Genomic DNA, 24,759 nt, shown 5'->3' with positions numbered 1-24,759 from the left:
GTGTGTGTGTGTGTGTGTGTATGTGCACGCATGTATGCATACATTTTCCTGACTTTGGAGGTGGTGAAGTGGAGTTTGGTCCAGCTGATGGGGACCCTGAGGTTGGAGCAGTAGAGTCTCATCCAGACAGCAAGAGACACCAAAGGGAAAGAAGAGAGCGGAGAATCTGTGTGGCAAGTTTGACCCCAAAGTCTGAAGAGTGACAGAGCAATGGGGGAGATTGAGAAGATAGGGATAGAGCCAGGGATGTCAGAGTTTGGGGGAAAAGAGGCAACCTTAGCTGCAGTAAAACAGGGGTCCTGAGAAAGTTCTGTAAACCCAAGTGATTTGGCGTGATTCAATTAAAAGGCTAGATCAGCAAAGAGAATGTCATCCCCCCTCCCATTTAGAGTAGAAATCCCTTGCTGTGTGACAGACATTTAGGTACTGCTTTCTTGCATCTGTTACCAAAGTCTGCCCTCCCACCTAAATGATAAGCTCCTTGGGGGCAAGGCCCATGAGTCCTTGTTTCCTTTTAATTCCAGAGATCTACTGCAGCATATATGTTCACACATCAAATATCTGCTCAGAGACAGTGCTGGGCCTGGGAAACAAAGATGAATTAGGTTCAGTCTGTCTTGAGTTGATTATGGCCTAAAGAGGGAGACAAATCAATACAGGCATTGACATTAAAGAGCTTCAGTTCAAATGTGAACTGCACTTCTGACCAGATTTGGAGTCTCTCCAACCCTTGACTTTACATCTGTTAAAGAAAGGTATAACACTCATCTTGCTGGTTTGTGGAACATTTAATGAAATATTATATTTCAAGAGCTTTGCATAAGGCCTGACATGGGGCAGACACCTCTACCTTGCTTCTGATTCTCACACCATTTCCGGTCTTATGATCACAAGGCCACAAGTGTTTATGTGAGATCAAATTCCTGTGTAAAAGCTGTGGCAGACTTCTAAAGACAAGTCCTTCTCCCAACATGCTTTCCTTCTCACTGCAAGATAGTGTTCACCCACATGCCATGTTCTGTGAGCTCTTGGAAGCAGAGACCACGGGGGACTCATTTTTGCAACCCCAGCAAGTAGAAGAGTGCTGCATCAAAGTAGGGTCTGTTCAGCACAGGTTGAATGAATGACTAGTATGATAAATAATAAATCACAATAAGCCCCTCAAAATTGAGTGCAATAATGCCATGCAAGAAAGGTCATCATAAGCTGGAGGACAGGGGCCTTGACCTAGCTCTTTCAAAGGTGGAGGACTTAGATGAATGGAAGATAACTGGGGTAGAGAAAAGAGGGAGATAGTGAAGGCCCACAGTCATCTCTGGAGAGGAAAGAGAAATATTGACGAGGAGGTGTGTAAAAAAACTACAATGACCTCTGCCAAGTTTCATTTTAAAAGAGAAAAGATCAGAAGTAACTGTGGCAAATGTCACCATCTGTTAAATATGAGGGGTAGGTGCAAAGGTAATTAATGTATTCCTTATGCTTCTTGCTATGTTGAAAATATTTCATGACAAGAGAGGAAAAAGCATTTCAGGTGGGAAGAATGCCACAAGCAGGTGCAGAGAAGTCAGGAGACATGTGGCAAATACAGAACAGGAAGTCTTGAGGTAGATTTCTTACTCAGGTCCCACAGGCCAAGTCCCAAGTGAGGGTCAGGGGAGCAAGCTTGGTGCTGTCCTTGGTCCTGAACCAAAACCACACCCTTGAGCATTGCTATTTCTAGTTACCCTAAAGCATTGGGTTTCTGCTTAATCCCCCCAGTGCTCAGAGGTTTCCTTAGTATTCTTTAACTTAATTTTTTAACTTATTTTAAGTTTATGCATACAAGTGCAGGTAACATAGGTAAATTTGTATCATGGGTGTTTTGTGTACAGATTATTTCATCACTCAGTAATTAAGCCTAGTACCTGTTAGTTGTTTTTCCTGATCTTCTCCTTTCTCTCACCCTTCACCCTCTGAAAGACTGCAGTGTGTGTTGTCCCTCTTTATGTGTCAGTGTGTTCTCATCACTTAGCTCCCACTTCTGAGTTAGAACATGCAGTATTTGGTTTTCTGTTCCTGCATTATTTTGCTAAAAATAATGGACTCCAGCTCCATCCATGTCCCTGCAAAAGACATGATATCATTCTTTTTTATGGCTGTATAGTATTCCATGGTGTATATGTACCACATTTTCTTTCTCCAATCTTTCTTTAGGTTGACTCCATGTCTCTGCTATTGTGAATTGTGCTGCAGTGAACATACAAGTGCATGTATCTTTATAATAGAATAATTCATATTCCTTTGGGTGTATACCCTGTAAAGAGATTACTTGATTGAATGGTATTTCTGTCCTTATGTCTTTGAGGAATCACCACAGTGTCTTCCATAGTGGCTGAACTAATTTACACTTCCACCAACAGTGAATGTGTTTTTTTTTTTTTTTTTTCTCCACAACCTTGCCAGATCTGTTACTTTTTTACTTTAAAAAAAAAAAAAAAAAAATGGAGTTTCGCTCTTGTTGCCCAGGCTGGAGTGCAATGGCACCATCTAGGCTCACCACAACCTCTGCCTCCCAGGTTCAAGCGGATCTCCTGCCTCAGGCTCCCAAGTAGCTGGGATTACAGGCATGCGCCACCATGCCAAGCTAATTGTGTATTTTTAGTAGAGATGGGGTTTCTTCCTGTTGGTCAGCCTGGTCTCAAACTCCTGACCTCAGGTGATCCATCTCAGCCTCCCAAAGTGCTGGGATTACAGGTGTGAGCCACCGTGCCCAGGCACTTTTTTACTTTTTAATAGTAGCAATTTTGCCTGGTGTTAGATGGTGTCTCACTGTGGTTTTCATGCATTTCTCTAATGATCACTGATGTTGAGCTTTTTTTGTATGATTGTTGGCTGCATGCATGCCCTTTTTAGGAAAGTGTCTGTTTATGTCCTTTGCCACCTGTTTATGGGGTTGTTTGGGGTTTTTTCTTGTAAATTTAAGTGTATTATAGATGCTGAATATTAGACCTTTGTCAGATGCATAGTTTGCAAAAATATTCTTCTATTCTGTAGGTTGCCTGTTTATTCTGTTAATAGTTTCTTTTGCAGTGTAGGAACTCTTTAATTAGGTTCCATTTGTCAGTTTTTGTTTTTGTGGAATTTAATATTTTTAAGTCCAATTTTACCCAGCTACTATCACTGCAAAAGAAATAAAAAATTCTAGCAACAGAATATGTTTTCTTCCAACTCGATAGTAGTATGTATCTATTATTTATCAAGTTTTGTATGTTCTGGACACTGTGATAAGCAGTTGTTATATATTGTCTCATATTGCTATAATTATCTTCATTTTATAGATGAAGAAAGGCACACAGAATGATTGAGGTCACAGAGCTCGTGAATGGTAGAGCTGAGATTAAAAGAGGTCACATAAGTACATAACCCAGGAATTAGCTAATCACTCCTTGGCATAGGCAAATAAAGCCTTAACTATGTAGAAGGACATAACTCTATGAAGTTACTGTCTTAATACTTTCTTCATTTTTCCATCTACAAACGCAAGATTGTGGATGCCAAAATGGCAGTGTAGGTGAAAGTACCTCATAAACTATTAAGTCTTCTGCTAGTGTTGGCAACTCTCTCTGCTCTCTGTTACTGATAGTGATGGTTATAGTGACAATCATATGTCTTCAGCAGATGGCAACAACATAAACTAGATTCTACTTCCATGGCTCAAGGAGGTAAGCCAAGGCAATAAATAGATAAATACATAGTAAAAGAGAGGAAAGGAAAGGAAAGGAAAGGAAAGGAAAGGAAAGGAAAGGAAAGAAAGAAAGAAAGAAAGAAAGAAAGAAAGAAAGAAAAGAAAGAAAAAAGTAAGAAAGAGAGAGAAGGAAGAAAGGAAGGAAGGGAGGGAGGGAGGGAAGGAGGGAAGAAGGGAAGGGAAGGGAGACCCAAAATAGAGTGGGACAGACTTGGATTTGTGGCCTTTATTTTAATATATATTAGCAGTGTGACTGTGGGAGAGTAATTTGATCACTTCCCAACCTCAATTTCCTCTGCTAAGAAGGGGTTGTGTCAATCCATAAGGATAAAAGAGCTAATGTGTGATAGGGCAGCCTAAGAGAAACTATGGCATCCCTGATAATGGTGATGGAAGCTACTACTTATCAATTCCCTTCTGCCTCGTGCCAGACACTGTGCTTAAGCACTTTATGCCCACAGCTCCAATCCTCATGTTGGTTCTAGAAAGTTTCTGTTACTATCTACATCTCAAAGATGACAGAACAGTTACTCAGGGAACCCTTAGTAACTCTCAGCTAAATCAGGATGCAATTTGACTCATCTAATCAGGTGGCACTTGGGAGGGCGGATGGCAAGGACTGGTAGATAAGAAGTGGCCCTGCCCTACTTTTTCCAGAGTCTAGACAGGTACTTCCAACAACAGGTCCCATTTCAAGCTGAGAAAGAGAAAATCTCCCGGGCTGCCACCCAGTTTACCAAAGTGCCAAATTCCAAGCACAGTGGAACCCAGTCTGGCTTCCCAGAAGCTCAGAAGGCAACTGCCTCGGGTCCTCCCTTATGTCTCCCTTTCTTCAGTCTCTGAATCAAAGAAAAACTTGCCCTCCAGGCAGCAAAAACCAGTGCAAGGGAGCTGGGCTTCCTCCTCCTTGCTGGGCGAGCAGGGGAGAGGATAGAGGAAATTGTGCCAAGGTCACAGTGTTCTGGGTCAGCATGTCCCAGCTTTGAAGTCAGAGAGCTGCCAGCAACCAGGCAAGAAAAATGCTGTGGGCTGCTCCATCTATCGGGCCTCGGACAAGCTCTTGCTGGGCCTTGGCCTGCACAGCAGTTGCACACTTCAGGGAGGGCCACCCACGCCAGAGACACTCCCTGGTCGCCACAGCAGCACCCTTAGGAACCTGTGATTGCAGAATAGCCAAGCCACAGAGCACGCAACAGCTTCACAGGTGTGCCCAGGTACCTTGCTGTCTTGCCTCCATCACCAAACTCCCTCAGGGAGAATGAGCTTTTCTGTATTCCCCAGGTTGTCCTCCTTTCTCTCACTGTACTTACAACTTCTTAATTTGTTCAATCCTGACCCCCACCAAAAATAAAAATAAAAGAAGTTAACTAATGGTGCATGCACAATTCTGTGATATGATAAAGGGCCAGGTAATGGCAGTCAAGTTATAAAAACACCACTGTCCCTGTCTTTGTAGAGTTTATAGAGGACATAGACAGTAACTAATAAATGAAGATGCTGGTATAGGATTAAAAGTTGTGATGGCATTATGAAGAAAAGAGAACAGGGTGCCAGAGAAGAGAAAAAAGAGTAAAACGGCAACCTCCAGAGAGGAGGAAAGGAAAGGTTTCTTGTAGCAGGGGCAATGAGATTGAGGACTGAAGGATCAGCAGGAGGCTGCCTTCAAGGCCCAGCTGGGTGTGGGGTGAGGGATTTTTCTGGGAAACAGCATGTGCAAAGGTTCTGAGGCAGGAAAAAGAATAAGATGGTCAGGAAGATGAAACAATATACATCATAGATAGATGTGAATCCCTGATTAAGCTGTGGGACCTGAAGTCCATACTTAAATTCTCCATCTCAGTATTCTCAGGTAGAATCAGGTAAGGATTCAGGGAGGAGGTACACTTGACCTCAGTACGAGAAGCTGCAAAGATGGAGAATCAGAAGATAAATGGTTCCAGTTTAGAGGTTTTTCAGCAGATACCCAAAGTCTCTCAGCTAGAAGGGACATAACAGCAACTTGAACCCACAACTAACAATAATTAACTTACACGTGCATATTTTCTAAGTTTCTTCATCCAGTGTTTCTTCATCATATTTCAAGTTGGTCTAGAGATAAGTTTGTCTACAGATAGGAACAGAAGTAGGAAAAATGAGAAGAATCCAAGTTCCTGACTATTTCTGTTCTCCTTACCACGAGGGAGAACCAGTCGATAGATATGGGCGAGCTAGTCTGTAAAAAGGGGTGTTGAAACAGAAGTGTCACCACCCAACCGTTCAGAGCTTCCGAGTCCAGCCATACCAAGCAGGCCTGTAAAATCAGACTGTGAACACTTGGATGATTACCAACTCCTAGACCTAAGACAAGCCACTGACCTCTCTGACCTTGCTGTTCTCGCAAGAGTGCAGAGCTGACAACGCAATAAAATTGAGGGGCCCCTTCTTGGAAAAGCACGGGGAAATTATCATTCAAAGTACTATTAATAAAATATAAAACTATTTCCTTTCTGTCAGTTTCTCTTTTGACTTGTCATGCTGTTTTAAATTTTTTATTTAATATAAATATAAGTAAAGCATTATAAATATTTTAAATAATCAGCATAAATTTTATCATTCATCTTTATATTGTACAATTCTAGTTTTAAGTGCAAGTATAAGAGCATTGAATCTATATAAAGAATCACCAAAATTACCCAATTTGTATTTTCTAGCCTATACACACAAATATATTGTTCTCACCAAAAGAGTAAAAACACTGCCCAAAACAAACTCAGTTATTTTTATTTTACCTTTCAATACTCACACATTATACCAACAGTCAAAATGGCTGGCGGCTTTCATTACACACTTACCTCGTACTGGCTGTGAGTTCCATCGAATTTCTGGGCTCTGTGGGTCCACCAGAATTCTGTCCTCATGGGGCATGGCAAGGACGATATGTGATAAAAACAAGAAATGTGATACAGTGCCTATCTCCTCTCATCACTTACATGTTGCATTACCCCATCAGACGTTACTTATAAAACTCAAATTCAAAGATAAAATCTGTGAGAGTTTCAAGCTAGAGAAAGCAGAGCATTAAACCAAGCCTGGGGCTCTTCTGAGCAAGGTGCCATGTGTGCCTGCCCTTGCCACACCCACATGAAACCTGCAAGTAGTAGGGGAAGTAATTCTGGGTAGTAATTCTGACTATATGTGCTTCGTGTTACCAATTATGTTTTGACCCTCATAAACTATTTCAGCTTTCTGAATCCAATTTCACCTTCCTAGAGGCTTTTGCCCTGTACATGCAGATATATTTTGTTCTGCAGATATATTTTGTTTTGGCAGATAAAGTAGGGTTTATGTGTATAGACTTGAGAACCAGAGGGAAGTTCTCTTAAAAGAGTCCACACTGGATTAAGTTCTTGGTGGACCTATATTCAAAGCCCAGCTTCCCCAGTGAGTAGCTTAGTAACATTTAGCAAGTGATTTAGCCACCTGAAGTTTCACTTTTCTATGTTGTAAAATGGGGATAATGGCTGCCCTATTAAAGAAGGGCTGCCAGAACTCAACAAAATCTAGATCAAGTCCCTGAACATAGGAAGCAGAAAATTAACAATTAGTACTATTTTTAAGTTCAGGTCTCAGAACTTCAGGTGTCCTGATCACTCTTAGTGCCCCCAGTCACTCCCCAGAACCCCCTCCTTGTTACCCATAGCCACATGCCTGGTCGAGGAGGCAGATTTGTGCCATGGAGTGGAAGGTTAGGGGGGCTTCTAGGTCCACTTATTGGAACACAGTTTCCAATTTCAACACCATGTACTGTGTGACTCTGAGCAAGTGACTTCACATCTTAGGGTCTCAGTTATTTGATAGATAACTGGCATAACAGAAGCTTTATACCAGTTATCCTCTTACCAAGAAGTATTACATGGTACCTACTTTACAAAGCTGTTGGGAGAATTGCATGGGCTCTATGTGCCACTCAGTATTCTATTTGGCACAAATTAATGCTCAGTAAATTACTCGCTGCCTCAATTGCCTATCTGTAAAATGAGGATACTGGTAGTCTCCACAACAGGAGGTTGTTTTCTGAAACAAATGACAATGTCCACGTCATGGGCTCAGCATGGTGCCTGGCATATGGTTTTACCATAATGAATGTGAGAAAATAACAATAATAATGATTGGCAGTTATCACATTCCTAGTGGTAACAGAGAACCACCACAACCCTCACTTCTCCCCACTTCCCCTGCCTGGGGCACTCCTGACAGCGCCCAGGGACATCTGTTCATTCAGTATCCATTTTTCGGACTGCACTTCAAAACCCCCACCCTTACCCTGAGAATAGTTTACTCAAGGACTGAGTATTTTTGCTTTTGAAGAAGGAAAACAAACTCATGTGCTAAAGAACAAACTTCTTCAAAACAAGGCAAGTTCCAGACAAGGCCACGGCCCTGGCTTTTGGGAGTTGGGAGGAAGGTTTAATTTTGAGTAACCTCTTGACAGAAGATAATAACTGCATCTCTCCCACCTCTGGGGTTGTGAGTCAAGGTCTATTGTCCTCTGGTCTAGCACAAAGGGTCATGTGCTTCCCTATTTGAAGTTATGAAATTATCTCGCTTCAAACAACATCAGAACATCAGTCTTTGTCACTGTCCCCAGGCCCCTTTACCCCTTCTTCTGTAATAAAGAGTCATATAAAGAGTCATGTTCCATAAACTCTTAGAGTTTATTACCCTGGCCTTAAGGTGCCCCCATCAACGCACCTTTCTGATAAAACTCTCATTTTCTCCAACACAACTCAGATTCACCTTGTTTAGCTCTTTTTTTTTTTTTTTTTTTTTTTTTTTTTTTTGCACCCAGTAGACACTTCTTGAACATTCATTATGTACCAAGCATAGTGCTAGATGCCAGGGACAGACCTGTTGAGTATGATACAATCTGTTTTCTGTGTGTAAGCAGAGTACAAATATACACCTACATTTCAATATAATTTGTTAAATGCAATAAGAAAGGAAAAAAGACAGCACCATGGAAACCCAGAAGAATAGAAGAGGGGGCTTAGCCCTATGTGAGGAATTTAGTATAAGTTGACGAAGAGGACGTCTTCAAGAAAGAAAGTCAAGAAAGAAAATGGCTATTTCTCACTCATAACTTCCCTGGTCATTCATCTCACAAACACAGATTAAGCAACGTTTCCCCAACCCACCCATATTCTCTGGCAGCTCCCCTCTCCCATCTCAGCTCTCAGTACACAGTTCTACAAATGCACATTTCATTATCTTACTCCCAGAATAGACTAGGCTCTCGATAAAGGAAGCAAGCAGGTTTGCCATGTTCTCTGCTATAGCCATAGCCCCTGACATTAGTGCCCAGCATATAAAAGGCACACAATCAATATGTATCACATTGAACAAAACATCTTCTGGCAACCTAATGTGAAGGCTCCATGCTAGATAATAGTAATCCTGCTTAGACAAATATGCATAAAGAAGTAATTAACAATAGAGGTTGGCAAATGTAAATGCTAAATGAATGATACAGACTGTAGATGTTAGGTAGACTGATATATTTAACTCTGTTTCATTAAATTCAGTCCAACGAATATTAATTGTGCCTTCCAGGAACAGTAAAGGAACAGGAGGAGATACAAAAATAAATCAGAAAAAAAAGAAGTCCTTACGCTCAACCTGTTAACGTAAAAGAGCCAATACAAATGCACTAAAAAAAAAAAAGACTATGAATATTCAAAGGAGGGGCACCAGAAAAGATTTCAGAAAGTGTTTAGAAAACACTGGAGTAAAGCACTTCTGTGTGGGTTCAGATGGAGACAGAGGAAGAAATCATTCCAGGAAGAAAAAGCATTTGAAGCAAACAGAAAGAAAGACAGAAAACGGGTGGTGCATTTCAGAAAAGCTTGGTTAGACAGCCATCTAAAGACAGTGCTCAGGAGCAGAAAGAGTCTAACCTCAAGTATTCAGCAAACTCACCAGCTGTTCCAGAAACCTCCTACACCCACAGTGCTAGAGCATCATGGACCTGGCCACGACTTCCACACGGAGGCTCTGGCCCTTTCTGCTTCCTTCAGCAAGGAAGTAACACAATCAAAAGTGCTAAGAACATTTACATTACGGTAACTATGCAGGAGACATGTGTTGCTACTGTCTTCCCAGTCCTTCTACTTCCCTGAAGGAACCACAGCCTTTTCCATTCCAAATGGGTCTAAAAAGTCTTCAGTTAGGGTAGTCTCACAGTCTCAGGAGTGGATGCAAGGTCCATCATAAAAACCCATCCAATCCATAATGACCAGTCCAGTGGTGAGCAGATTCCTCAACAAGAGCCACTCAGAATATTTATCTGGATCAATACACAGATATTGGGAAAGAGAAGTCTTTTCTCAGCTGATGTTGCTAAACTAGGAGGAAACAAGTTGGAAATATATACAGAAATGTTCTCTACCCCAGAGAGAAAGTCAGCCAGGTGGCATGAAGCCAGCACGCAGAGGAAGCCAGGCTGAAGGATGGAGAAGGGGCCTGACAACATGCTCTGACAGATGATGTGTTTTAAACCTTGAATGACTGAAAGGACAGCGGACCCATCAACAGAAACACAGAAGTCAAGGGAATGATCTGATTTTCAGAGAGAGATATTATCACCTCAAATCATCAAATCTTAGAATCAGAAGAGTTGTAAAGGGATTTGGTTCAGTCACGTATCTGATGCTGGAATTGCTCTATCTTTTGTTTATGTTTTTTCCCAGAATGAGTTTTATTCTGCTGGTGGCCTCATTCAGTCAACAAATGTTGATTAAGCAGTTGATCAATTTGGTGAATTAAACATGAAGAGCCCTCTTTTTGAGGGGCTTTCCATTTAGTTGGGGAGAAGGCAATAAATAAATGAACATACATTGTATCGTCAGGTTTTGCATACGGGGTAGTAAATTGAAACAAGGCCCCATAACAGCTTTGGGGTATGCTGTGTTTGATCACGTAGCCAGGGAAGGGATATTGAAGGGGATGACATTTAAAGAGAGACCTGAATGGTGGAAGGAAGTGAGTTATACAACTACAAGCACAAAAAGAAGAAGAGCATTCACTGAGGTGGGAGAGTGTTTCACATACAGCCACAAAGCCAGGTACATGTAGAGCTGGGTAAGTGGAGGTGAGGGGGTCTGGTCGTAGGGGAGGCTATGGTCACCAGTGGACAGAGCACAGAGGACTTTGCAAGCCATGGTGAGTATGATGGAAAGGTGTTGGAGAGTTTTAGGTAGGCGAGTGTTGTACTAGAATACCTAGGAGAGTATCTAACCCAGATTCCATAGGTGGAATTCAACTTGTCTTGAAAGTAGAGAAAGACAGATGTAGGAACAGGGGGAGGTGTTCCTGGCAGGGAGGCCATGCAGTCCTTGGAACAGCAGTGAAAATGCACTTCAGCTGCCTGGAGGAGAGTGAGTGGGCAAATGGGGACAGATACAGTGGAAGTTCTGGGGAAAGGCCCAGTGGACCAGAAGCTTGAAAAAAGAGATTGGAACTCTGCTTTAGTGAGACTTAGATTCCAGGCTAAGGAAACAACTCCTTATTAAACGGGCAAAGAAAAGCCATTAAAATTGTTTGGAAAGGAAAAATGACTCCACTCTGCCTCAGCAAATACTTGTCTCCCTGGAGATGAAGTGTGACGAAGGAGGAATAAGCATGATCTGGGATTCAGGCAGACCTGGTTCAAATCTAGTCACACTTTTAACTGTGCAATCTTGGGCAACCACACCAAGAGGATAAAACCAAGTAAGAAAATCAGAAATACACGGAGTCACCTCATCATTCACAAGGAATGTTCTAGAACAGACACTGGCAAACTACTTTATCTTTACAAATAAAGTTTTATCGGAAACACAGACACATTGTGTGCTTGCACATTGCCTATGGCTGTTTTGCTCATTGCAATGGCAAAGGTCAGTAATTGCAACAGAGACATATGTACAACCAACAAAGCCAAAAAGTAATTACTATCTGATCCTTTACAGAAAGAGTTTGCTGACCTTGCTCAGAATAAAACTTTATTTTACAGAATAAAACTTGATATAACTGGATGGCCCTTTTGCAGTAGGAGAGGAAATAAAAACTTGATGCACTTATCACAATTTAGGAGACAAGAAAAGCTAATGAGTTTAGCAATTACCTGTAGACTTGAAAGAAACATTATTTTCTTGCGACAAACAGCCAATGGAAGATGTGTTGTGAGACCTGAGACAGAAACAGAGAAATGCGGGTGAGAGAAATTAGTATGGTGAAGAGGCAGAAAGACATCCATGGAGATGGTTGAAAAGAAATAGGGGGTTGGGTGTGGTGGCTCGCACCTGTAATCCCGGCACTTCGGGAGGCCAAGGTGGGTGGATCACCGAGGTCAGGAGTTCGAGACCAGCCTGGCCAACATGGTGAAACCCTGTCTCTACTAATAATACAAAAATTAGCAGGACATGGTGGTGCACACCTGTAATCCCAGCTACTCAGGAGGCTGAGCAGGAGAATCGCTCAAACCTTGGAGGTGGAGGTTGCAGTGAGCCGAGATTGTGCCACTGCACACCAGCCTGGGTGACAGAGAAAAACTGCATCTCAAAAAAAAAAATAAATAAATAAGGAAAAGAAATAGGGACAAAGAGGAAAGGTACAGGCAGAAAACAGAATAGGGAATCACAAAAAGTACCACACAATGAGGGGAATAGGAGACATTTAAAAACTTTTGTGTATCTTATGTATATGCTGGTATTACCTCTCTAGGGTTGTGACAGTGTTTATGACCTCAACACAAAAAAAATGTCTTGACTGGAAATGTCAAAAAGTCGTTTCTTCATTCCAGCCTGTGCTGGGATGGAAAATCAGGACATATTGACCCAAGGGATACCTGTGTTGACAGAGACCAAGACAAGATCAATACAACGCTTCGATAGCAAAGTTTGTAGAACACTGAAGAATATGTTTCCCACTTGCTTTTATCAGAAATATCTGTAGAAGTTTATGGACCCTCCTTTCTAGTCTGTCTTTCTAAGCTTATAAAAGTTCTTTTAGGGGATGTCTTACTGATTGCAAATATGACAAATAGAAGTAATGAGTTTTTTAAAGTTTCCCTCCCCTCCCCCCAAAAAACAAAGCTATTTCCTGATTTTAAAGACAGGAGGAGGAGTCTGTTACTGTAGCGAAGAAAACTCGGGCAGGCCTTAAGTAAAGTTAACACTTCTGTTCAGAGTGCGGGCCATCCCCTGCAACCACAGTGTGATGACTGAACTTGGTCAAAAGCCCTGAAAGCTAGGGGAGAGGGCTCAGGAGAAAGAATAGGATGGAGCGATGGAAAGAGGGGCCTTCCATGTCACTCACTATTTTTGCTCTGGAATAAGTCATTGTGCTTATGGATACAAGCAAACCAGAATTTGAATTCTAAATCTGACACATAGATGGGGAGGAGAACAGGGGAATAGGGAGAGGTTGGTCAACAGGCACAAAGGTACAGTTAGACCGACAGTAGGAATAATTTCTAGTGTTCCATTGCACAGTTGGGTGACTATAGTTAACATATTGTCTATTTCAAAATTGCTAGAAGAGAGGCTTTTGAATGTTCTCACCACAAAAATATCATAAATATTTTTGGTGAGGGATATGGTAATTACCCTGATTTAATCATCACACATTTTATACATGTGTTGAAACATCACCATGTGCCCTACAAATATAAATAATTGTTATGTGTCAACTAAAGTTGAAAATTTTTTTAAATTTCAAAATAAAAGGTAAATTAGAAAAAAATAATATGACACATGGGAGCCGGTTGATCCTGAGCAAGAAGTTCTCTCAAGTTCTTTGGTCTAAGTTCTGTTTGAGGAACTACAAACAATTTACTATAGTTGGAGCAGGCAGCATTTGTGGGGCTCTGGCAGGAGAGAGTGAGGATGATAATGATAATAAGTGATAACAATAGCTATTTACTAAGTGTTTCACATGTGCCAAAGCCTGTTTTAAGTGCTTTAACATATAAACTCATTTTGTTCTCACAACAACCTTATTAAGAAGTGAGTTATTACTCTTATTAACTCCGTTAGGTAACTGAGACTCAGGATGTGATAGTTAATTTCATGTCTCCATTTGACTGGGACTTGGGGTACCTAGATGTTTGATTAAACATTATTCTGATTGTGTCTTGAGGATGTTTCTAGGTGAGATTATCATGAAATGGTAGACTGAGAAAAGCAGATTGCCTGCTCCAATGCAAGTGAACCCCATTCAGTTCATTGAAGGGCTGAAGAGAACGAGACTGAATGAGAGAGAATTCATTCTCTGCCTGACTGCTGCTGACCTGGGACATGGATCTTCTCCTCAGGCCTTTGTACCTGAACAGAACTATACTATTAGCTCTCCTGGGTCTTGCTGACTTTGGATCTTGGAATTTCTCGGCTTGCATACCCATGCGAATTAAATCCTTATAATGAATCTCTTTTTAATATATCTATCTCCTATAAATACTGCTTCTCTGGAAAACCTGGACTACTACAGACATTTAAGTAAAATGGTCAAAATTTGAATTCAGAGAGTCCAGTTCCATGGTCTGTACCATTATCCACTGTGCTCTCTGTTGCCTCTACAATGAGGCTGGAAAGATAAGTGGGAATTACAGTATTAGTCTCCCAGAGGTATCATAACAAACTACCACAAAGTGGGTGGCTTATAACAATAGAAATTTATTCTATCTCAGTCTGAAGTCTAGGATTCTGAAATCAAAGTGTGGGCAGAACCATGCTGTCTTTGAAGGCTACAGGAGAGAATCCTTCCTTGACTTTTCCAACCTCTGGTGACTCCTGGTAACCCTTCACATTCCTTGTCTTGTAGATGCATCACTCTAATCACTGCTTTCATCTTTGCACCACCTTCTTCTTTGTGTCTCTGTGTATATTCTCTCTTCTTCTTACAACCACAACAGCCATTAGATTTAGGATCCACATTCATCCTGTATGATAGCATCTCAATTCGCAACATCTGCAAAGACCCTATTTCAAAGTAAGATTATATTCTGAAGCTCCATGAGGTCATGAACTCTGGGGAGATATTATTCAACCCGCTACAGTTATGTAGGGTCTTGTGTGATTCTAGTGCATCTGTGAGGTCTGAAGAGACAATTAATTATTACTTTTTAGTCAGGATTCCTTGGGTTGCAAGTGACAGAAACCTAACTACCCCATACTGGCTTTGGCATAAAAGAAATGTACGAGCTCAGATTACTAAAAAATTTAAATGTAAACTTTAGGTATAAAAGTTTCAGAGATTGCTGCTTCCAGAAACACAAACAAATGCCATCTTTTAAGTATAATTTCTCCTGTTTTAATTTCAATGAGGCAGACTCTTCCTAGGAGATGTCAAGGTGGCTTCCATCTCTCCAGAAATGGGACTAAAAGAACCAATGACCAAATCCACATTGCTTTTCTTTTTCTTTGAAGTTATTAATAGTGAGAAGTCAAAAAAGTTTCATTCTCTGTCTTCTTAGCAATCTCAGGTGAAGGAGAATTTCTTTCTTTCCAAAGTTCAAAAAAAAAAAAAAAAAAAAAATCTCGGGAATAAATTCCAGTGGACCAACCTGGATCATATTACATCTTCAATTACATCTTCAATCCCCAGCCAAGGACAGAGACATTCTAATTGGCCTGGACATAGACCCATTGCACTTAGTCCCACTCATCTGGAAGAGTCAGGGATTGGTTCAGAAGAAGAAATTAAGACATTGGACCAAAAGGGAGAATGGCTGGAGGGCAGGCAAAACCAATACATGCCAGCCTTAGATTCAAAAGAGGTGAATGACAAAGTTGAATAAACCTTGGGTGTTCAGAAGAAAGCATCCAGGTGATTGCCATTACATTCAATCTTCCATCTCTAAATCAATGTAGTGCAAAGCAAATACAGTGTAGAATCCATAGTAAGTGCTTATTCCTCTAGTAGGAATGCATTAAGAGGACCAATTGCTTTTATTTTCACCATAGTTATTGTTATTGATGAAGCTGTATAATTTACTGAAGATTTTCAGCATACCCAGTTCTTCTATTTCATGAAAAGCTCTAGTCTCAAGAGCTTACATTTTATTTGAAGGCATAGCCTCTAGGAATTTCACAGGAGACAAAGAGGAATGAAAGGAGACCAAATGCCAAAAAACGGACTCAGTTTAATAAGGTCTCTGAAGTAGAAAAACCTTTCACCCCACCCTGCGTGTCTTAAATAGAGTATTTTCACAGGGTCAAATGTAATTAGGAGCAATGGCACAGGAGTAGAGTGGTTACATGAGTCCTCCTGCAGATAACTATTATAAAAACTGGATTTAAAAAACTTTAAACAGTTTAAAAACACTGGAAAGCATCCCAAACCAGACAGTAGCCAGAGGAGAGTTTAATCCTGAAAAACCACAACTGTGACAAGCATTGGTAATTTGCGCCTTTCTGAATTCAGGGTGCTCTGTGATCCCCATGGCTGCAACTGTGAAAACCCACGATCTTACTGGCCTAAGGTGCCAGAATATAGGGATAGAAGAGGAGGTAACATTTTAAAGGATGATTCCTGGCAATGAGAATCACAAAAGTAGTGAGATATAAACACCAGTTATAAATTCTGCTAAATTCTTCAGCTGGCAACTAAACTGTACATGCACAGGAGCATCCCAAAGGGACCAGTAAAGGGCATAAGTAGACCAGCTGGACATTTACTCTTTAAAGAAGGGTAAGATCTGTGAGATATATATATATATATTTTAATTATGTGTCTTTCCCGTTTTGCACAGCTTGGGCAGCAGAAAAACGAAGTCTTATAGGCCTGAAATGTCAGGATAGAAAACCTGAGGTGGGTATACAAACTAGAAATTAGGGGGAAAACCTAGAAGAAAACAAAACTGAGAGGGTGAACCTCACATCGCCCAAAATCTTGGCAAATAACCAAGTTTTGTAGGCACCTAGGAGATCCCCAGAGAGTCAGACTAAAAACGCAACACTAGAAGCCATAAGAAGAGAGTAAGGCTATCAGGTGCTACACAGTATAGGAGAGAGAACGTTTGAGCTTTGAATCCTATTAAGTTAACTACTCACTATATCAAAAATGCAATACTCCTCAAAAGTACACAACATAATCCAGAGTCACTATAATGTATTATCTACAATGTCTACTTTTCAACCATAAATTACTGCACATGCAAAGAAACAGAAAAGAGTGACCCATACTCAGGAAAAAAAGGCAATAAAAAATAACGTGGCATGGCAGATACTGTAGTTAGCAGAAAAGTGTTTCAAAATGTGACATGAATGAATTATCTAATAAGGAATTCAAATGGGGAGTTAGAAATTATTAAAATGGAAATTATAGCTCTGAAAGAAAAGTTCAATTTTTAGAGATATCAGAAGAAAAAAAATCAGTGAATATAAAGCTAGAGCAATAGAAATGATTCAATTCAAATAACAGAAATTTAAAATATTCAAGGAAAATAGACAGAAGTTCAGAGACCTGTGAGACAATATCAAGCATGATCCAACATGTGTATAATAAGAATCAAAGAAGTAAAGTGGTAGAAAGGAATATAAATGTTGTTTGAATATATAATGGTTCAAACGTCCCCAAAGTGGGTGTGAATGATTAATTTAAAGGCCCCCAAAGCTTAACAAACCCATAGCATAATAAGCACAAAGATCTATATTCCCGAACACGTCACAGTAAAACTCTAACTGTCTTTGGTCAGAAGCCAAGCATAAAGCAACCTTGGAAGCAACCAGAAGAAATAACACATCCCAATAGGGAACTAACAATAAAATCTATGGCACACATCTCATCAGAAACTCTGTAGATTGGAAGATATTGAAACAGCAAAGAGCAGTTAAAACAAAACAAATTATTGGCCGGGCGCGGTGGCTCATGCCTGTAATCCCAGCACTTTGGGAGGCCGAGGTGGGCAGATCACGAGGTCAGGAGATCAAGACCATCCTGGCTAACACGGTGAAACCCCGTCTCTACTAAAAATACAAAAAAACATTAGCCCGGTGTGGTGGCAGGTACCTATAGTTCCAGCTACTCGGGAGGCTGAGGCAGGAGAATGGCATGAACCTGGGAGGCGGAGCTTGCAGTGAATGGAGATCGGGCCACTGCACTCCAGCCTGGGTGACACAGCCAGACTCCATCTCAAAACAAAACAAAACAAAACAAACAAACAAATTATCCATCAAGAATTGTGTTTCCAATTATTTTGCTTAAAAAATGAAGGTGGAAGATACATTTTCAGATAAATCAGAATTAGTTTAATATTAACTCAAAGATCCATAGAGAAATCACACACAAAAAAAATTCAGAGTAATACAGATAGAAAACAAGGAATTAAAACAAAATATTTAAAAAATTGATAAGAAGGCAGGAAAAGAGAGAAAAATAAAAAACAAATGAGATAAATAATAAAGACAAAAATAGATGACCTCAATACAAATTTACCAATAATTATAATAACGTCAAATAAAAGGGAGAAAGTCCACAAGAATAACTTGAGCCCAGGAGGCAGAGGTTCCAGTGAGCTAAGACCATGTCACTGCACTCCGGCCTGGGCAACAGAGTGAGACTCTGTCTCCAAAAAAAAGAGACAGCCTCAAACTGAATAAAAAATTAAGAACCAACTATATGCTGCCAACAAGGGACATATTTTAAAATTAAGACCCAAACAGATTAAAGGTAAAATAATTAAAAAGATACCATGCAAACAATAAGCATAAGAAAGCTCGAGTGGCTATATTAATGCCAGACAAAATAAACTGCAGGATTACGAAAGACATTGAGAGATACTATAATAATAAAGAGGTCAATAATTGATTAGATATAGATATAGATATAGACATAGATATAGAAATAGCAATAATAAATGGTATTTCATGTCTCTGATTCTGTAATGTGAGGATATCACATATACCACAGTAGCATATGTAAGCATATATATTTTACTAATATATTTTGTACTAAATTTTACTAGCACATTTTTCTCCCCCACCAGAACATAAGCTTACAGAATGTGATTTTTTTTTTGTCTGATTGTCAATTTCTATATCCCCAGCACCTAAAACGGTGGCCAATGGATGATAGTTACCCCAAAATTTTGGTTGAAAATAGACCTACGTGACTAAATAAATGAATAAAATGCCATTGAAGAGCTTGGGATAGTGTAGGGCCTCAATGAATGTTATTTTCCTGCTCTGTTTTCCTTTCCTGCCCCATTCAAAGAAATACATCCACAAGTTATTGTGAGACTAAGTTCACAGCTCAGGACTCATTCTCATCCCAGTCAAAATAATATGATTATTTGCTGAATGAGACAGGAAATGACCAATAGCCACAACTAATGACACAGTCCCTGGCTGAGGAGATGAATGAACAACTTCTATGCAGAGTAAGCAATAAGGAACCACAGGAATGTAAGGCAGAAACATTTGTTAATGATTTTTAAATGAAATGATACAGCTTGCCTTCCAGTTATGCTTTGATGACTCTGACACTCACCCTACAAAATTTAACTGCGATTTTTTTCAGACTAAATTCTTTTTGCCTGCACACCCAATTCTGAGGAAACTGATAAATCAATTCAACAAATCAGAGAATTAGAGTTCCTCATCTTCTTCAAGTAACAGGCCCCTCCCAAGACCGGAAGAATAGTATAGATCCTCCAATGGAAGGATTTTGAAAACAATGCAAAACAATGTTTTACATACACTTTTAGGAGATTGAAGGACTCCCTTGGCCAGATCCATACACTATGTTTTCTGAGGCAAAGTTCTTCACTTTACAGAGGAAAATACCAGGATCCAGAGAGGAAAATCATCTAACTCAAGGTCACTGGACTTACTAGAAACAGCTGTGAACCAACTCCACATCTCCTAATATCAAGTCTCATGTTATTTTCATTATAATTATTTTGCTTTTCATAGCAGACAAAATCTTTGCAGCCATGTCTGGCAAATGAGGTGTGTGACTCCGCTAGTTAATGTCCATTTTGGAAGGGGAAAATATGAGTAGAAAGTAATGAGATTAGGGCTTGCGCCTGAGAGGAATGCTGATTTCAATCTTGAGTCTCTACTTAGCTGTGTGATCTTGAATGCACTGCTGAATATTTCTGAGCTTCTGTTTTTCTTGTTTGGAAAATGAAAATTAAGAACCCCTATCTCACATCGCTTTTGTGAAGATTAAATAAGAAAATCTTAAAAAGCATTGACTGTTAGCAGGAGTAGTAATGTTATCAGGAGTTTAGTACTTTTATAATGTAAAGCAGTTTTTTGAATAGAAGTGGAAAATATTTTGAGTAATGACAATATCATTGGGAGAACTGTCCAGCCATCCACAGAAACAAGTACAGCCAGTTCACAGGGGGCTCGAATAATGTGTCTCTGCTATTTAGGAGAAAGGCCATCCTGTGAGAGCTAATCTCCTAATATTCAATAGACAGTGAACGTTTTAGTCGGAATATGCTAGTTCGTGCTCCTGTAACAAATCATGAAGGCTTACAATTACAACAAATGTTTATGTCTTATTCACATGGCTTGTTCATCACCAGTTGCCTTTGAAACTCCTGGACCCGCTGGGAAGCAGACTCTGTCTGCAATATCGCCTATCATCAGAGTAGAAGAGTAAGACAACTATGATAAACCGCATGCTGCCTTCTGCCTGGTAATGACACGTCTCACTTCCGCACACCTTTCAGTGGCCAGAGCAAGCTTCATAACCATGCTGTACACCATGGGGCAGGACAACATTTTCCTCCCTCTATGAAGCCCAGCAAATATCTGTGAACAATAATTCAATCTACTTTGCTTGATTGGTGCTACCCTTATAGAATGGACCACTTAAAGTAATGAAACACAGAGCCGAAGTATTTAAGCCCAACCAAAATGACCAATTGAGAGGAAGGAGTCCTCAGATGACACAGAACAAAACCCAAGGCCAAATCAAAATCACCACCACTAGGCAATGTGAAAAAAAGCAGCAGATTAACGGAAAGGCCATAGTCTCCATAGGAGCTGGAGAAAGGAGACGGTGACATAAAATATGAATTCCCAATCATTTGGCAAGAGTGCCCTGGTGCAAGCATTTTCTGCCTTAGTAATATCTGTAAGATGGGGTCTTAATAATAAACAGATCTTACAGCGGTCACGGGAATCACTAAACGAAATGATTGATATGTGCACAAGCACAGCACAGTATGTGGTCCATATTAGATGATCATTAAATGTTAGCATGTGTGTGTGTTTACACAGATATACATATATATACATATGCGCATACACACACGCTATATCATCCATATGTTATAATATATCCACATATTGTGGATCACAACGAGGGTCTGGACCTTGAGAGGAGGCTGAGTCTGCAGACCCCACCTGGCTCTGGTGATGCCCTCCGTGGTCATATGGCATGTCTTGGAGCTCTCACATCTGTATTGTACATTACCATTTGGAAAGCACATGTCCACCCACTTTTTCCCACGTAATCCCTGCAAGCCCACGAAGTGCAAGGTCCCACAGTTTGTAAGTGGCAAAGCCAAACTCCAAGCCAGACTTTACCTGAGGCCTTTGGGATCCAAATCCTGTGCTCTTTCTCCAACAAAATCCTGCAGGCGGCAAAGTTCTGGCCACCTTCTGTGATCTCTCCATTCTCCTCCCCACCTACTCCCCACCGTCATTTTCTTTCTCTCACCCTCCCTCTCTGCAATAGCTACTTCAAAGGAACAATATTTGAAGAGTAATGGTGCTCAGTTACCCTAGTTTTCATTCAGGGTATGTGCCTCCCCTTCAAGTCTCCTGGTGTGTCCAACCCAGTACATGACTGACTTTGGGTTGGTTCAGTCCCTGTTCTGCGTTCCATCTGCCCTGGCACTGAACGCTGGGCCTGCTTCTCATTGTAACAAGGTTGCACTAATTAGCTGTGTTGGATTTTGCATATGCAGAGAGAATGCAAATAAATGCAAAGCAGCATTCAAATTAGCATCATCCTGGCTCTCCCAAAGAACCAGTCTGCAATACTGATGTCAGTGACAAAGTGTATTAATAGCCCATCTCACCAAGGCATGCTATTTTTTCAAAGGAGGCAGCCATCAGGGTTTTTCTTTTTTTTTTTTCTAGAATAATAGTGACTTTATATTGAATTCCAAGTTTATGATCCTTGACAAGAAGTTCATTGACCACAACGCTATGTTCTCTATAGAAGGTTCTTGAGGGCAATAGGGTTTGATGGAAAGAGAGCACAGACTCAGGAACTGAGCCACAGAGATCGTAGTTTAAAATCCTGCTCTTTGCTTGGACAGTTACTTAGTCTGAGCCTCAGTCTCCTCAACTGTAAAATGGGGTTAATCAATCTACTACAGAATTGCTGACGAGGACTAAATGAGATCATGTTTAAAGTAGGCTGAAATACAATGGATGAGCAGTAAGTGTTCATCTCCTCCTCTCCTATTCCTTCCCGCTTTGAGGAGCTAAGTTGGTAATTCATGGAGACCGGAGGGTGCTCATCTCCCCTTCCTTATTTTCCCCGTATTGGCTGCCATTCCATTAAATGTGTTTAAATGTGTCTTTCTAGTACAAAGCTGTGACAGTAACACACAGGTCCAGTCATTTTTTGCAAGAAACTATAAGACCTCTTACATCTTCCAGAAACGAGACAATGACTCTGTCCTGCTCCCAACAGCCCACCCCTGTAACACAGCAGCTATTCTTGCAAAGCCTCTTCTATCATCCTCCCAACCCTAACACCTTTCTCGGGTTCCCTGGGAGGTTAGGGGCTCTCCTCTGCACTCCCAGAACACCTGCTCCGTGGCCTCTTCAGGACTGTACACTGTTGCCATAGCCTGGTTTATCTTCCCCCCAAACAGATTGGAAGTTTCTTACAGGCAGGAACTAGTTCTAAATCATCTATCTGTGTGTGCTGAGCACACAAGGAAGACATCCCGGCACAGAAAAGGTGCTGGGTATATGTGGGAGTTAGAGAGATGGGGGAGGATAAAAGGAAAGAAGCATCACTATATATTTAGCAGGGGCCACATAAAAATCTGCATAATTATTCATAACAAAACACAGACAAAAGTGATACTTATATTCTGGAAACGTATGAAAACCTGAGCTTGGGTGCCTGACACCAAGCCCCACCTTGAGCAGAAAGAGGCCACATGGACACGGATCTTCTCGAACACAGAGACGGTGCCCTGAGGTGGACATGTGGGGACAGTGGGGCTCCTGGTTAGGGCTCAGGGTTTCCCAGGCCAGGCTCATCCACTCAGAGTTGAACATCCCAATGTTCTGTCCAGATGTCCAAGATTCACGTTCTGTCACTGGAGTCTTGCATCTGATGCAAAATAAATGGCTGTTGTTCAAACTTTCTGTTCACACACTGGTGGGGAGGGCACGCACACACATACACACTAAGGGGCACACATTTGGAGCTGCTCACAGCCAACAGACACACACTCTGAGATCAGCTTTATCTTCTTATGTGTTCCAAATACCCAGACCCTGCTCTCGGTGGTTACGGGCATTTCTGAATCTCCACAGATGCCAAGCATGAAGATAGCCCCAGGGTCCCCAGCTGCTCCGCATGCCCAGGGCCCCTGCAGGGCCTCAGCTCTGGATGAAGACGGCACTCCTAGGATCCCACTCAACCATCACTCTCCAGAGGATCCCTTGCCATTGGGCCTGAGGAGTGTCCCGGGTTCTCCTTTTTGGGCTGTTAACTTCAAGGCCAAAAGACAGAGATATCAGCTGAGTGAGCCAGAGGACCTGCAGAAAGGAAGCTCTCTGGCCCCTGGCCCCCAGCTCTTTCTCATGGCAGCTGCTGGGAGAGTTGCTCTCACTCTGCCGGTGAAGAAACTGACAGATGAGGTGGCACAAACACCTGCACTTGGCCCCTGGACTGGAGCCAAGACCACCATGCAGCCTCCCGGGGCCTGGCCTGGGGACCCAGGTAGATGGTTCCTGGGTCCTGCGCAGATGGTTCTCAAAGAGCTCTGAGCTCCGTGAGAAAACAAGTTCTTAAGAAGAAAACAGTCCAAAGAGTTAGGGTGAAAATTCTAAGTCCCCAGAGGGTCTCACCTCTCCACAGGGGCAGGAAGGAGGGACGAGCATGGCCCTTCCTGGGGACAAAGCTGAAGGGTAGCGTTTGGCCCTCCTGGGGTGGAAGCCTCCATGGGAGGAGGAAAAGGCTGGAGAAACTGAGGAGTAAAGCAGGAGAGAGCGAGAGAAAGGAGATAGGGAATAGGAAGGGAGAGAGGGAGGAGGAAGGAAAGGGGAGAGGGAGAGAAGGAGCGAGGTGGGGAGGACCATCTACCTTGGAGGGAAGAGTGGGTTCTCCATGGAAACAAAAGTGCCTGTTTGCCTTAGGATGCCACCAAGGAGGAAAATTGTAAATCACTTTCCAGGCAGGAGGCAGGATGATTGCCCTGTCTTTGACAGCTGAATTTGAAAAACACTCCTATCAATCATCATAGATCCTGTGGCGCCCACCTATGCCAGGTGCTATGGGGGCTATTAAAAAAAAAAAAAAGACAGGCCTCACACACACTATTTTATCTTACACATTCCTTTTAGACAAATATTATGCGGGAATTATTTTGTCTCTTCCCCCATCCTCAACTGCAAAGAGAGCAAGGGAGGGAAAGGGGGAGGGAGGGAGGAACAAACGTATTTACCTGCCCACCACAACAAGAAGGAGCTTTCATCCAGACACAGGTGCTGGAGGTGGAGAGACTTAAGTCTGAAACTCAGCAGCCCCTGTGCCATTTATTGAGCACTTACTGTGTGCCAGGCCTGGTGCCGAGTCACCCACATTCTCCTATTCTCACTACTCCCATTTTTCTGAAGAAGAAGCTGGTTTTCAAGAGATGTCACACAAGTGGTCCAAGTCACAGCACTATCAGGAGGCAGGTGGCAGGACTTCATCCAACTGAAATAAAAGGTGCTTATTCTAAACCCCCATAAAATGGTGCTTTCCCTTTTTCACTGGAGACAGAGTCTGGCTCTGTCACTCAGGCTGGAGTGCAGTGGTGTGAT

The 24,759-nt window shown here is 41.5% G+C and overlaps 1 long non-coding RNA gene across 1 annotated transcript in view; it reads right to left on the bottom strand.

Annotated features, from left to right (window-relative positions):
* Positions 1–11,927, bottom strand: part of LOC111550505 — a 61,023-nt gene extending 49,096 nt beyond the window's left edge. Inside the window, exons 1-3 of the long non-coding RNA XR_002734067.2 lie at positions 11,865–11,927; positions 6,556–6,611; positions 5,755–5,828 (exon numbers count right to left, since the gene is read on the bottom strand). This is a non-coding gene — a long non-coding RNA (uncharacterized LOC111550505). The remainder of the gene's footprint in view (positions 1–5,754; positions 5,829–6,555; positions 6,612–11,864) is intronic.
* Between the last annotated feature and the right edge of the window lie 12,832 nt (positions 11,928–24,759).

The sequence above is a fragment of the Piliocolobus tephrosceles genome, chromosome 7 (genome assembly GCF_002776525.5).
Source record: "Piliocolobus tephrosceles isolate RC106 chromosome 7, ASM277652v3, whole genome shotgun sequence".
NCBI classification, from domain to species: Eukaryota; Metazoa; Chordata; class Mammalia; order Primates; family Cercopithecidae; genus Piliocolobus; species Piliocolobus tephrosceles.
This window is presented reverse-complemented; position numbering and strand designations above follow the sequence as displayed.